At 38.9% G+C, this 15,895-nt stretch overlaps 1 pseudogene; it reads left to right on the forward strand.

Moving 5' to 3' along the window:
• The first annotated feature begins 777 nt into the window (after positions 1-777).
• LOC120194867 lies at positions 778-4,593 on the forward strand (annotated as a pseudogene).
• Positions 4,594-15,895: the final 11,302 nt, after the last annotated feature.

Consider the following 15,895-nt stretch of genomic DNA (forward strand, 5'->3'; position numbering starts at 1 on the left):
GTTTTTTTAATAATTTAATTGATGTTTAGATGCAAAGGAATTTATGCCGCCCGTGAAATAAAATCTCATAAATAAAATTAAAATACCGATAAATATCCATTTAATATATTTTTAAATTTATTCAGAAGACATCTGTCATTATTTCTTTTTTTAAGTACAAAAAAATTTAAGTTAAGATGACTCTCTTAATCTAGGGTCAGGATATATTTATTTAATTAAGATATACCTAAAATTTAATTAGAAATTTATAGATTATCTATTAAAAGTGATGATAATACGATTCAAATTTGATCTTATAAACTCAAATTCTTGAATCCAGGCACTTATATCAACACTTAGATCAATGGTGGACATCACATGCCTTTTTCACAAACGGCATTACAGTATCACCACCATATGCAATTTGCTAGTGAGAGAAAGAAATCGGTTTTATTATTATTTAAATAATATAATAAATAAAAAAATTATTTAAAATATTATTATTTCTATTGGTTTTGTTATTATTGTATATTTTACCGAGTTTACGTTATCTAAAATATTATTTTTTTACGAAATATATTATCAAACTCAGTAAGAAAATTCAACAATAACAAAACCAATAAAAATAATAATTTTCAATAAATTTTTATTGATTTTATTATTTAAATAATAATAAAATTAATAACACTTGTTTTAACCGTATATTAAAACTGCTAATCATTTTCCTAAAGAAAACCAAAAAAGATATGAAGAAAGAAATAAAAAGGAGTGTAAATTTGGATCCTTGAGATAAGGAGAGGTCCATAACAAACCCTAGATTTTTTTCTTTCTTTTAATTAAAGAAACCCCTTTCAAGCAACTTCCATCTTTCCTTTTTCGTTTTTGGATACAAAGGACTCCATTAAAATACACAAGCTTTGTGCTTTGAAAGGTTAGTTTCAGTGTTCCACTCTTCTTCTTTATTTTCCGTAGATTTAAACTCTAATATCGTATTCGTTTGGGTAGTATTTTTTAATTAGGATCTAATTCATTCATGGATTTACTTTGTTTTATGTATTCTTGTTTAGTCTCTATGAAAAGTTAATCTTTTTGATTATGCCTAATGCAGATCATGCCAAAAGTAAAAGAGAAATTTTGGAAGATAAACAAAATTCTTGAGGGGTCTTTTCTATAGTTTGAGGTTTTTTGATTGATTCTTGTTGAGGGTAATAACTGAAGGGATAGGTTAAAGATGATGTCAAGGTCGTATACCAATCTTTTAGATCTAGCATCTGGTAATTTCCCCGTAATGGGTCAACCTCGTGAAAAGAAACGGCTGCCACGAGTAATGACCGTTCCGGGGGTTATTTCAGAGCTAGATGATGACCAAGCTAACAGTGTGGCCTCAGATGTGCAGTCTTCGGTTCTTCAGGACAGAATTATTATCGTAGCTAATCAACTACCAGTCAAAGCTAAGCGTAGACCTGATAATAAAGGGTGGAGTTTTAGTTGGGACGATGATTCGTTGTTATTACAATTAAAAGATGGTTTGCCTGAGGAAATGGAGGTTTTGTATGTTGGTTCTTTGAAGGTTGATGTTGATTCCAACGAACAAGATGATGTGTCACAGCTTTTGTTGGATAGGTTTAAGTGTGTCCCTGCATTTCTTCCACCTGACATTTTGTCCAAGTTCTATCACGGTTTCTGTAAACAGCAGTTGTGGCCACTATTCCATTATATGCTTCCATTTTCAGCAAACAACGGAGGCAGGTTTGATAGGTCTTTGTGGGAGGCATATGTTGCCGCAAACAATATTTTCTCTCAAAGGGTTATTGAAGTTATAAACCCAGAAGATGATTATGTTTGGATCCATGACTATCATTTGATGGTGCTGCCTACATTCTTGAGGAGAAGGTTTAATAGATTGAGAATGGGGTTTTTTCTTCATAGTCCATTCCCTTCATCTGAGATATATAGGACTTTACCTGTGAGGGAAGAGATCCTAAAGGCACTCTTGAATTCAGACCTAATTGGTTTTCATACTTTTGATTATGCTCGGCATTTTCTGTCTTGTTGCAGTCGAATGTTAGGTTTAGAGTATCAGTCAAAGAGGGGTAACATTGGGATGGAGTACTATGGAAGGACAATTGGGATAAAGATCATGCCTGTTGGAATCCACATGGCGCAGTTTGTGTCTGTTTTGAGACTTGCAGATAAGGAGTGGAGAGTTGGAGAACTTAAACAGCAGTTTGAGGGAAAGACTATACTGCTTGGAGTTGATGATATGGATGTATTTAAAGGTGTCAATTTGAAGCTGTTGGCAATGGAGCAGATGCTGAAACAGCACCCCAGTGGCAGGGGAGAGCAGTTCTGGTACAGATTGCAAACCCTGCTAGGGGAAGAGGGAAAGATCTTGAGGAGATACGGGCTGAAATACAGGAAAGCTGCAAGAGAATCAATGGGACTTTTGGTCAACCTGGTTATGAACCAATTGTCTTCATTGATAGGCCTGTATCCCTGAGTGAAAGGGTTGCTTACTACAGCGTAGCTGAGTGCGTTGCAGTCACAGCTGTGAGGGACGGAATGAATCTTACTCCTTACGAATACATTGTGTGTCGACAGGGAGTATCTGATTCAGAGTCTTCCCCAGAATCAAGTGGGCCCAAGAAGAGCATGCTAGTTGTATCAGAGTTCATTGGTTGCTCTCCTTCACTCAGTGGTGCAATTCGGGTGAATCCTTGGAATATTGAAGCTACCGCTGAAGCAATGAATGAGGCAATCTCTATGGCTGATGCTGAGAAACAGCTTCGCCATGAGAAACATTATAGGTATGTTAGCTCACACAATGTGGCATTCTGGTCTCGAAGCTTCTTCCAAGATATGGAAAGGACATGTAAAGACCATTTCAGAAGACGCTGTTGGGGAATCGGTTTGAGCTTTGGATTCAGAGTTGTAGCTCTTGATCCTAACTTCAGAAAATTGTCTATTGATCACATTTTATCTGTGTATCTGAGGTCCAAAAACAGGGCTATACTATTTGACTATGATGGAACAGTAATGCCTCAAACATCACATAACAAAACACCAAGTGCAGAGGTTATCTCTATCATAAACACACTCTCCGGTGATGTCAAGAATACCGTCTTTGTTGTAAGTGGAAGAGGAAGAGAAAGTTTAGCCAAATGGTTTTCTCCATGTAAAAAACTTGGAATTGCTGCTGAGCATGGTTATTTCATGAGGTGTGATGTTTTCTTTTGCTATTTCGTTTTTCTTGTCAATCTTAGTGTTTCTTCAGTACGTGCACTCATTTTGAGGATGTTTCAGGTGGTCTGCTGATGATGATTGGGAAGTTCGTGGGCAGAATAGTGAATTTGGGTGGAAGGAGATAGCTGAGCCTGTAATGAAACTGTATACAGAGGCCACCGATGGCTCTACTATTGAGAGCAAGGAGAGTGCTTTGGTCTGGCACCATCGTGATGCAGACCCTGGTTTTGGATCTAGCCAGGCCAAGGAGATGTTGGACCATCTCGAGAGTGTATTAGCCAATGAACCTGTGACTGTGAAAAGTGGACAGTTTATTGTCGAAGTGAAACCACAGGTATCTACTTAATTTTGGTTTTGGCACTTGCTTTAGCATGCTTTTTATTGTAAATTTATTAGATCACTTAGGTTACTGAGGTACTAACTATTAAGGGTAAGAAAAGCATTAAATAGAAATTAAACAAGCACTTGCTTTAGTATGCTTTTTATTGTTGCTTTTAGGGAGTCAGTAAAGGGATGGTTGCCGAAAAGATCTTCACAACCATGGCTGAGAGTGGAAAGCAGGCTGATTTTGTTCTCTGCATTGGGGATGACAGATCTGATGAGGATATGTTTGAGGTCATCAGCAATGCAATTACCAGTGGTGTCCTCTCCTCAAATATATCCGTTTTTGCCTGCACCGTTGGTCAGAAACCTAGCAAAGCCAAGTATTATTTGGATGATGCAGCTGAGGTTGTAAACATGCTCGAATCTCTTGCAGAAGTTTCAGATCCTGAACCCTCAGATACCAGACCAGAATGCTCCCTTTGAAACCTCCATGGATTTATATAAAATTTTGTGCCTGTTATTCTTTCAGCCAGTAGGGAAGAAGGGCCATGCCTGACCCGGGAAGAAGGTATATATATATATATATAGTTCTGCTTGGTTTGGAATCTGTCGGATGAAAAATGGCACTGGAGGGCCATTTGTCTGGTCATTTGACCATTGGAGGCATAGATATGGGAAGTTTCTTCACATGAAGTTTGAAATTCATGGAAAAGATGAGAGGCCTGGAAACAAAAGCATAAGAAAGGCTTTCCTTTGTGCAGTCATAACAACTGCAGTACAGCCTTAAACTCCCGCTGATGTTGAAAAAGTCATCCAGTTGAGCGAACCACTACAATTCTCACTTCTCCCTACCTTTGTTTCTTGGACTCAAATGCTCTTCCCTTTCCACTGGATCTTCTATCGAATATATATATATTTATAGAGATATTGGAAGTAGGAAATAAAAATATGAATTGCAATCCAAACTGATTTGGATATGCAAAGGCATGGTTTTTTTTTTTTGTTTTCTTTTTTTTTAATTAATAAAAATATATTTTCATTTGGGAATACTTGTGGTGAATGACTCCTCCTCTTTTACCGAAAGGATTTGGACCCCTCCGTTGCTTAGAAATTTATTCAGGGCCGTGGATTCATCATTCATGACTTTGAGCGTTTTCAAGTTTAAATTTTTAATATGCGTGTTAAGATAAAGACTTGAGATTTTCAGAGATTTTCCGTTGATTGAATTAGTTCGTAGTGTTGTTGATAGAGAGAGAATTGATCATTCCTGCTGAAGATGTGCGTGCAACTGTTATATCTTGGTTCTTTTCACACGTCTGTTTTTCGGTTATATATAAAATATGTGTGGAAACACCTTTTTTTTTTATTGTGTTTACATGAATTTGAATATGAGTGTATTTATTAAATTAAAAAAAATAACCTTTTCAACCTTACAAACTAGTTTGAACTAGGTGGCACTAAATTATTATACTCATTCTAAATTAATCTTTTAATTGTACTAGTTCAATGGAAGTAAAACATAAAAACCTGGTATCATTTCAATATTATTCCACCTATCCTATGAGTATTGGTATTTTTTTAGATTTGAAAAAAAGGATAAACTATGCCAATAGTCCCTTTTGTTTTCGGTATGGTTGATTTTGATCACCAATTTTTTAAATAAATGTGATTGGTCATTTACGTTATCGGTATGTTCGGTTTAAATCTCTTGGACATTAACTTCCGTTAACCCATTAACGATGACTTTTGTATTATTAAAATTGTCACATAATACTTCTGTTAATAGGTTAACGAAAATTAACGGCCGAAGGACTTAAACCGAACGGATCGATAACGTAAAGGATAAAACGCACTTAACTAAAATATCGATGACTGAAGTCGGTCAGATCGAAAACAAAGCAGACTATTGGTATTGTTTACCCATTTTAAAAAAAATTATTTTTCTGTTTTAAATAAAAATTCTCAAAATTATTCTTACGTAACAAAGATTTTTAACGACGATTAATGTGAGTGCACCCCCTAAGTGTAAAATTCTTTAGACACCGAATCATATTTTGAAGTATAACTTACACTTATTTTTATATTAAACCTTATTTTAATAATTTAGCATGCTACCAGCCGCTATTAATAGTAGTCCATTGACCAGAATTAACGCGCCGTCCCACGCTCCGTTGTATTTTCCATAATAACTGCATTTCTAAAGTGTAAGCAGGTCCATTTTGGCCCACATGGGACCCAAAATCAACTACCCAATGATAAGCCCATTTTAAGCCAAACCCGATGCAACCCTATCTCTCTTTCCTCGTCCAGCGCCGCTTGACTGAATGCGTAGAGACCTCAGCCGGGGACTCTTCACCCCACGGCCGGTTTCCTCGAAATTTTGGTTGCATGAAACATCTAGTCAAAACGGATTAGAAACATGGGACTCTCAACAACAAATGAGCAAGTATTTTAGTCCAAATAGGACTCAAAAATAAAGCTAAAAATAGTGTTTTTTAGTATAAATAACCATTGTAATCAACACTAGAGGACTACGAGTTTTACACGATTGATGTACATGAGATACCCCAGAAATTTGAGAGAATCTTCACGATTACTAGAGGCAAGCATCACACACAAACACACATACTAGAGAAAACCGAAGCATTGAGAACACTTGTAAAGCATTTCAAAGAGTAATAAGAAGAGGTACATTTTTGTTTTTACCTTTCGTTTCGTTGGGTCTTCATTGCATACGTACGATTTTGTTCTGATTGAAACCCTAAAAGAATCAAACCCCAATAAAGCTTTCAGCCAAGGACAAAAGGGGTTGTGTTTTTTTTAAAAATATATTTTCGATCTACACCTCGGGAGGCCCTTTTTTTAAATCAAAAAACCCATTTGATTTTCTAAGAAAATAGAGGAAAAGCTTTTGACAGGTCAAAAAATGTTTATGTCGCCGATGATTGGAGGCCTCCGCCGTTGAACGGCGATGGCGAGGCGGCGAAGAGGGGGGTTGTTTTCTGGTTTTTGGAAGAACAATGCTCTGTGTTCTTCATTTTGAAGAACAAAGGAGAGTAATTTACAAAAGGATGGGGGCCATGCATTTGAGAAAGAGAAATAAGAATGTTAATTTATTTTTTTAACTCTTGTACTAAACCCATCAGACTATCACAACCCGACCCAAGCCAGCGTCTGACTCGTGTGTTTTCTAATAAAAGTGGAGAAATCCCACTTTTGGTCCCTTTCTGTTATAAAAGGCCCCCTTCCGATCCTAAATCTATTTTAATTCGGCCTATAATTGTTATTTTCTTTTAATCTGAGCACCTAACTTTTTTAAAATTTTAATCTGACCCTTATATTATTATTTTCATCATTCTTATCATTTATTTTATAATGTATATACGTTTTTTATTTCATTCATATATCTATTATTATTTTATATAGTTTTTAATTGTTTTTTGTTATTTCTTTATTTAAGTATTATATCTTATACTATTATTAATATTTTTTCTCTAATATTTAATTATCTAGTATTATTATTGTTATTATTATTATATATATATACTTTTTTTTCCATTTTATTTATTTGTTTTATCTAATATATGCTATTATTTTACATTTTCTTTATTTTAACATTTATATATAGGTATATGTGTATTTTTCCTTTTGTGTATATTTTTCATGTTTTTACTCTTTTAGCACCTTAATATTTACCATTATCTTTCTTTTTTTTTCTTTTCTTTTCTATTTTTCTTTACCCTTATTTTTCTTTTGTATTCGGTTAATTAAATCTAACATTCTTTTTAAGGGTACAATTTCAACTTCGTCAAAGGTAAGTTTTGGGATCGTTATTTTACCTTCTAATTTAAAATTAAAATTTTCGTAATTTAAGACAACTGGAAATTATGTAATACCGAAAGGGCAGTTCAAGGGTGCTAACCCTTCCTTGACTGTAACCGACTCCCGAATCTGACACATCTTTGGTAAGACGCAGATCAGGTAAGAAATAAGGTATCCAATCAACCCATTTGTTTTAAAATAAATTATCGGTGGCGACTCCCAATTCATTTAATCCAAGTCGAAGCCCAATTCCGGGGCCCAACCGAAAGACGGTTACGACAGGTTGGCGACTCCGCTGGGGACACAGGTAAGTGAGTCAGGCTAAGGTAATTTACAGTTGTCTTTTTAACGAAAAGGGTAAGTTTAAATTTTAAGGTAATATTTCGATCCTTTTACTTACTTTTGATTATATTTTCGAGTAAATAGTTGTACTAATCGTTTTCTAATGATTTCAGCCTTCAAATTTTTTTCACTTAAGGCTCTAAACTCGAGCTCCAAACCCTATTTTAAGTGGGGGTGAAAGCGACGCATTCGTGTGAATTTATTCACCGCATATGCCTAGCAAGTAGCCTTCGGGATTCATATACCTTATGTCTTCGTGTGAATTTATTCTCCGCATAGACATAAGGGAATGTGTCCCCTCGAGTTTAACTTAGTCCACACAAGCCTATGATGGGTTTAAGACTAAGGGTCTGGTAAGCCCAAGGGGGCACCAGCGAGGAGAATTCAGGTACCGTTTTTTTAGAACCTGAACCGGGAGATTGTGGAGAATTAGAGCCTACCCCGAAACCACATTCCAAAACCTAGGATATTTTTACCCTAACCATGTTTCTTTTTTTTCTTTCCTTTTTATCATTTTATATTTATTTATTTATTTATTTTTATTGTACTAACTTTTTGCCTGTGTTTGTTTTTTAGCATTTGCATCATAACACGAGACCATTGATCCTTAAAAAGCATTTATTACACACAAAATAATCTGAACAAATGGACAAAGGTGTTGTAATACAAGAGATTAAAAACCCTGAGGTACGACTATGGTCCGAGAAGACTCAGAAGGAAAAGGGAGACAGTCTTAAAAGAAGCTATGTGTCAGAGCTGGTCAGTTATGCCTCTACCAGCCTAAAACAGAATGACGTGCAAGAGCTTCGAGACATCTGGGACAGTTGGAAGAATTATCAGAAACAGAAATTCAGCCAACGGTACGGTGACATTGCACTTTTTCTTCATATCAAGACCGATGAGCCCTTAATCAGAGCCTTGGTTCAATTCTGGAACCCGAGATACAGTTGCTTTAATTTTAATCAAGAGGACATGGTGCCCACCATTGAAGAATACACTACACTGTTGCACTGTGAAAGTATCAGACTAGAGTGGGTCTACCTTAAACACATTAAAAGCCAGCCTTTCAAGAATGCACTAGCCAAAGTTGCTAGGGTTGACGAAAAATGGGTAACTGATCGGGCTCGATGTAAAGGCAATGGGGAAGGAATTGCTTGGCTTCATATCAAGCAACTGATGAAGAACCATCCCGATGAGTGGAAGGCAATAGACCTGTTTGCACTGGGTCTATATGGTCTGATTATTCCCGAAGACTTTGGGTTACATTGATGCTGTTGTGGTAGAGCTGTTTGAACAACTCTCGAAGCGAGTCAACCCAACACCAGCCATCTTAGCCGAAACCTTTCGATCTATCAACCATTACAGAAGAGCTGGCGGAAGAAGGTTCGTTGGGTGTACTCAGCTCCTTCAAGTCTGGATCCACAGCCACTTTTGGAAGACTAATGGGGTGGCCTATCGCCGGTTCAGCACTACCTATTCACCTTTGGGAGAATTCATCACTAGGAAATGGCATGAAGGTGCTTCAAAAGAAAAGTGGATGAAAGTCTTTACACATCTTCAGGATCGAGATTTTACCTGGAGAGCCCCTTGGTTGTTCCACGGTGACGTTCTTTTCCGGTGTGGGGATTCTGATACTATGATCTTACTCGGACTTTGGGGTGCAGTTGGGTATGCTCTGTTGTTAGCACTTAGACAGTATGGGGCACGTCAGTTTGTCCCCACAACATACGGACTAATTAAATCAGAGTTTGTGTATAGCGGTGACAGTTATAAGAAGATGATCAAAGAAGCATCTGAGTCATGGAAGAAAGTATTTTGAATGGATGTTGTTGCTGCCAGAGACATGCTTACTCCAGATTATATGGAGTGGCGAAGATTGAGAAAGAATGATAACGTCTCGGTGCCAAACTGTGAAGACACTCGGACTATGGAAGAACATCTAAGGCCTGTCCCTTCCGGACTTGAGATAGCCAAGGCAGAGTTTGAAGCTGTGAATAATGAGCTGAAACAGAGGGTTAAGGAACTCGAAGCTGAACGTTATCAATGGAAGCTCGATGCCGACTCTCATAAAGATAGAGCAGATAAACTGGAAAGAGAACATAAAAGAGTCCGTTTTGAGCTCGAAGATTTGAGAAAAGGGTATCAGGATAAAGTAAAGGATAACTCCAAGTTGAAAGTAACCTCTAAATACTGGAAAGACGAAGCTCACAGTCTGAAAAAGAAGTTCGAGGGGCCTGATGAAAGAGCTTGGAAGGAATAGCTGAAGACTGTTCAAAGGCGTTTGGCATATATTCAACATCAGAACCAACACTTGAGAATCCGAGTGGCTGACTTAGAGAAACAACATGAAAATGATGGCAAGACAATAGCTGAGTTAGAAGCTGCTGTAGATGGGTTCAAAAGGCAAGCGAACAAGCTTCAGATAGTGCCCTTTGATGGAGGTTTACAGTGGCAGTTTCCGTTGGGAGCAAGCACAACGAAGGGTAAGGGCCATGGACGCAACCATCCGAGATTTCCTGGAACAAGTACAGAAGGCGGTTCGTCATCTTCATGGCCTGGCAAGGAAAGCAGGAGTGGTTTGACAAGGCATTCAACCAGTGACAGATGAAGGCAGAAGTCTTGTCAACCTACTAGAAGCTGTTAGGGGTCTAGAGGATTTAGTCCGAATGTACCTTTAATTTGTTTTTATGTCTCTTAAAAGATAAAACATTTTGTCTAAATAAGGATTATTTATAATAATGGACACTTTTTTTGGATCAATGCCTCCAAATTGCATACATCATGCATTGCATTTCTTGCATTTAATATTTTCATGTTTTTTTATTTTATATTTTCCATGTTTTTACATTCGTATTAACTAACAGAACATGTCTCAGACACCAAGCGTACTACCGCAAGCATTAGATACGCATCACTCTCACAACACTCGTGCAAAAAAGAAACAAATGGATGCCAGAATCGAGAAGATTGAGGAGAACATGGCAAGACTGTAGAAAGAATTGGAGGGCAAAATGCCTCAGAACAGTCAATGTACCATGGAGTCCATTAAGAAAAGCACGGAGTCCTTAGTCGACCAGATCGTGGCTAAGTTATATGGTTTACAACAACAGACAAGTGCATCCGGAGAAGGTGCATCTGAGGGGATAACCATACCACCAATCCCACAAGTGTTTGTCTCATCCGGGACTTACCCGGACTGCAAGGTGACTCATTCGCCGCCAAAGGGAAAGCTGCATCAGTGGCAAATTTACAGACTTCTGCGGCGAAACCTGACAGTCATCCGAATGACTGCCCTATCTCAGATTTTGACGAGGAGGATAAGGCAAGGAAGATGGAAGAAAAGATCAGGATGTTAGAAAACCAAATGAAGATGGTCTAAGGAGACCATGATTATTATGGTGTGGATGCAATGGAACTAAATTTGGTCCCTAATTTGGTGCTTCCACCAAAATTTAAGGTTCTTGAGTTTGAGAAGTTCGACGGGAACAGCTGCCCTTCAGCCCATATCACTATGTTCTGTCGGAAGATGATAGGGTACGGGAGAAATGACCAACTCTTGATCCATTGCTTTCAGGAGAGCCTATCTGGTCCAGCTATCCGGTGGTACAACCAGGTTAGCCGAACTCATATCAAGACGTGGAAAGACTTAGCCATGTCTTTCTTAGAGCAGTACAAGCATATCAATGATATGAGACCAGACTGAGTTATGCTGCAGAGCCTGGAGAAGAAGCATAACGAGAGTTTCCGACAGTACACACAGAGGTGAAGGGATTTATCTGTGCAAGTCCATCCACCCTTGGATGAAAAGAAAATAGAAAGTTGTTTGTACAGACTCTGAAGGCACCTTACTTCGGGCATTTGGTAGCAATCACGTCGGGAAGTTTCTCAGATTTAGTCATGGCTGGTGAGATTGTTGAACTGGCCATAAAACAAGGAAAGATTGAGGGAGGTGACTCTAGTAGAAAGCCTCACGTGAAGAACAAGGACCGCAAGATCAACAATGTGAACATCTACAACGCTAGCAAAGGTGTTACGATCTCAAATTCAAAGACAACTGTAGATGTACCATCTGGTACTTCTAACCAATCTCAGAGAGAACCAATGAGAGAAAGGGAAAGGAAGCAGTTCGATCCCATTCCTATGAGCTATAAAGAGTTATATCAACAACTCTTCGATACTCACGCAATATCACTCTACCCAATGGATCCGATAAAGCCCCCATATCGAAGTGGTATGACGAAAACGCCCACTGCGAATATCATGGAGGTGTGCAGGGCATTCAATCAAAAACTGTCTCGCATTCAAGAGGCTTGTACAACGAATGCGAAATAAGAATTGGATTCATTTCAACTCTGGAGCACCGAACGATACCCAGAATCCCTTGCCTAATCATCAGGAGACAGGAATCAACGCAATCACCACCGAGAATGGCAGGATAATTAAAACTTGTTTCAGAGATCAAAGCTCCTTTGGCTTGGATATGGAGCCAAGTGGTAAAAGCAAGGCTTCTTACACCCCATTCATGTGAAACAAAGATTGAAGATGGTAACCATTATTGTTACCATAACGAAGAGGGGCATAATGTACAAGAGTGCCCAGAATTCAGATCGATAGTCTAGCTCATGATGGATCGGAAAGAGTCGGAGTTTTATGAGGAAATTCAAGATTCTTTGGAAGCAGAGGTTTGCGCTACCGGAGAATTATCAGACAAAAGGTTTGGTAGGGGTAGTTCTTTGATAATTACCCCTAAAGAAAAGATGAAAACAATAACACAAGCCAGGGTGGTGATCACATCACCTCGGCCTTTTCAATACAAGGACAATCGGCAAGTGCCATGGAAGTACGAATGCCAAGTAAATACTTCTGAAGGATGTGATGGCAAAGTGGGACAGAGACCACTTGAACTTTTCAAAGAAGATGTACTAGCTGTTAACGAACCTATAAAGAATGAAGAAGACAAAAAGTTCCTCAAGATCCTGAAGCACAGCGAGTACAACATTATAGAACAGCTCCAGAGCTTACCTACGCGTACTTCAATGTTAGCACTATTTTTGAACTCGGAGGCACACCGAGAGGCATTGTTGAAGGTCCTTAATCAAACGTTCGTGCCATAAGACATACCAGTCAGCAAGATGGATCGACTGGTGAACAATATTCAAGCCGATAATCTCATCTCATTTTCAGATGATGAGATTCCATCCGGAGGAAGAGACCGAACTAAGGCATTACACATCACTACCTACTGCAAGGGGCATGCCTTACCGAGTGTGTTGATTGACAACGGCTCGGCCCTGAACGTGATGCCTTTGGTGACATTGAAGAGATTGCCAATAGATATTGTCAGAACGTGGTTCGAGTATTTTACAGGACCAAAAGAGAGGTTATTGGAAAGATCGAGGTGATATTGACCATTGAACCTGCCGCCTATGATGTCGAGTTCCTTGTGATGGATACCATGTCGTCCTATAGCTGTCTTTTAGGAAGGCCATGGATTGATCAAGCAGGAGCAGTACCCTTTATGTTGCACCAACAAGTTAAATTTGTTATAGACGGGGCCCTAGTAATTATCAATGCTGAAGAAGATATCGTGGCAAGCGTGACCACGGAGGCCCCATACATCGAGGTGGATGAGGAAGCAATAGAGTGCTCGTTCCGCTCCATAGAATTTGTGAATGCCACGTTCGTGGCGGGGGGAAAGAAGATTCCAAGACCCGACTCTCCCAGTGTACCAAAATGGAAATCAAGCAACCCTTAAGCCGATATGTTAAAATCAAAAGGAGGTTTAGGAAGTTACTACAATGAAGGATCAATCCAGTCCTTTCTGTTTTGAAGTTAGATCAGTTTGGGTTCGGTTTTCAGCCCAGTTACCATGGAAAGAGGAAAGAAGTTCAGAAGAACCGCGAAAGAAGACTAGCCAGGTTAACTGGAGGCGAACTTCAACGGGAGCCTATGACATTCCCACCTCTTTATAAAATATTCAAGTCAGGTGGTTATGTGTTTGAAACTACCATATCCGAGTTAGAAGCGACTCTGGAAGATATGGATATCAATGCCGTGACCACAGAAGATGTTGACAACGGAGATAGATCGGGATATGCCCTCTGCCACCTGGGTTCATGCCTAGTAGTTGGTCGGTGGAAGAACTATATGTGGTTTACAAGAGTATTTCAGAGTAATATTCGAACTACCCCTATTTGCCTATACCCAGGGCAATAGGTGATCTTTTGTAAGGGTGAATAAACATTTGGTTTAATTTCAATAAATGATGCATTTTTTTTCTATATCTACGGCAAACAAATTTTCTTTTATTTCTTTTTGAATTCATTGTCCATTTTCTTCATTTCCATTTCTCTTTCAAATTTAATTCTTTGATTGTTTCGTGTGGGATATTTCCTCTCACACACCCATACCTTCTTTGTTCCTTCAGGACCCCAGATAACGATAATGTAGGCACTGATGATCTTGATCCGAAAGTGGATTTTGAATCATCCATTTGCCTCGGGGAATTTGATGAATACGACACAGAAGATGAGTGTAACTTACCTACCAAATTGTTGAGGATGGTAGAAAGAGAAGAGAAGCAAGTTCTACCACATGAGGAAGCGATATAAATCTTGAATTTGGGCACTGAAGATGACAGAAAAGAGGTTAAAATCGGCACAACTATCTCGGCTGAAGCAAGACAAAACCTAATAGTCTTACTTCAGGAGTATAGAGATGTGTTCGCCTGGTCATATTAGGACATGCCGAGACTAGGCACAGATATGGTAGTTCATAAACTGCCAATTAAGCCGGAATACAAACCCGTGCAACAGAAACTAAGAAGGATGCGACCAGAAATGCTCCTTAAGATCAAAGAAGAAGCCAAGAAGTAATTTGATGCCGGTTTTCTTCAAGTGGCCAAGTATCCAGAGTGGGTGGCCAACATAGTGCCAGTTCTGAAAAAGGACGGGAAGGTTCGCATGTGCATCGATTACCGTGATCTTAACAAGGAGAGACCTAAGGATAATTTTCCTCTGCCTCACATTGACAAGTTGGTAGACAATACTGCCGGGAACGCTTTCTTTTCATTCATGGATGGATTTTCGGGATATAACCAGATCAAGATGCATCATGAAGACATGGAGAAAACCACGTTCGTCACAATGTGGGAACCTTCTGCTATAAGGTGATACCCTTCGGACTAAAGAATGCTGGGCAACATATCAAAGAACTATGGTGACCCTGTTCCACGATATGATGCACAAAGAGATAGAAGTTTATGTCGACGACATTATTGTCAAGGCACAAACCGAGAATGAACATGTCGAGAATCTGAGGAAGTTCTTCTAGAGGTTGAGGAAGTTCCAGCTACGACTGAACCCTAGCAAGTATATCTTCGGGGTGACATCCGGGAAACTGTTAGGCTTCGTGGTCAGTAGAAAAGGCATTGAGGTTGATCCTGACAAAGTTAAGGCTATCCAGAACCTACCTCCACCTCTAACACAAAAAGAGGTCTAAGGTTTTCTAGATAGACTGAATTACATAGCTCGGTTCATATCTCAGTTAACCGATAAGTGTGACCCAATCTTCCGTCTTCTCCGAAAGAATAATCCAGGAGCATGGGATGAAAATGTCAGATTGCATTCGAGTAACTAAAGAGTATTTGTCTTACTCTCCTATCCTGATGTCCCCTATTCCGGGCAAACCTCTATTCTTGTATCTCTCCATATTCGAGAACTTCATGGGGTGTGTCCTATGACAACATGATGAATCCGGGAAGAAGGAAAGAGCCATCTATTATTTAAGCAAGAAGTTCACCGATTGCGAGGTCAGATATCGTCCTATCGAGAAGGTCTGTTGTGCTTTAGTCTGGGCTACAAAAAGACTCCGACAATACATGTTGTACAACACTACTTGGCTGATTTCCAAGTTAGATCCCTGAAATACATGATGGGTGTACCTGCTTTATCTGGAAGGTTAGCCCGATAGCAGATGCTCTTGTCAGAATTTGACATTGAGTACGTAAGCCAGAAAGCAATCAAAGGAAGTACCATATCAGAGTTCTTGGCCAGCAGAATCGATGAGAATTACGAGCCTTTGGACTTTGACTTCCCAGACGAAGACTTGATGGTTATCTCCTTAAAAGAAGCAGGGACTTCAACGGACAATTCCTGGAGAATGCATTTCGATGGTGCATCAAATA

Source organism: Hibiscus syriacus, unplaced genomic scaffold, assembly GCF_006381635.1.
Source record: "Hibiscus syriacus cultivar Baekdansim isolate YM2019G1 unplaced genomic scaffold, ASM638163v2 tig00117002_pilon, whole genome shotgun sequence".
Classification (NCBI taxonomy): Eukaryota; Viridiplantae; Streptophyta; class Magnoliopsida; order Malvales; family Malvaceae; genus Hibiscus; species Hibiscus syriacus.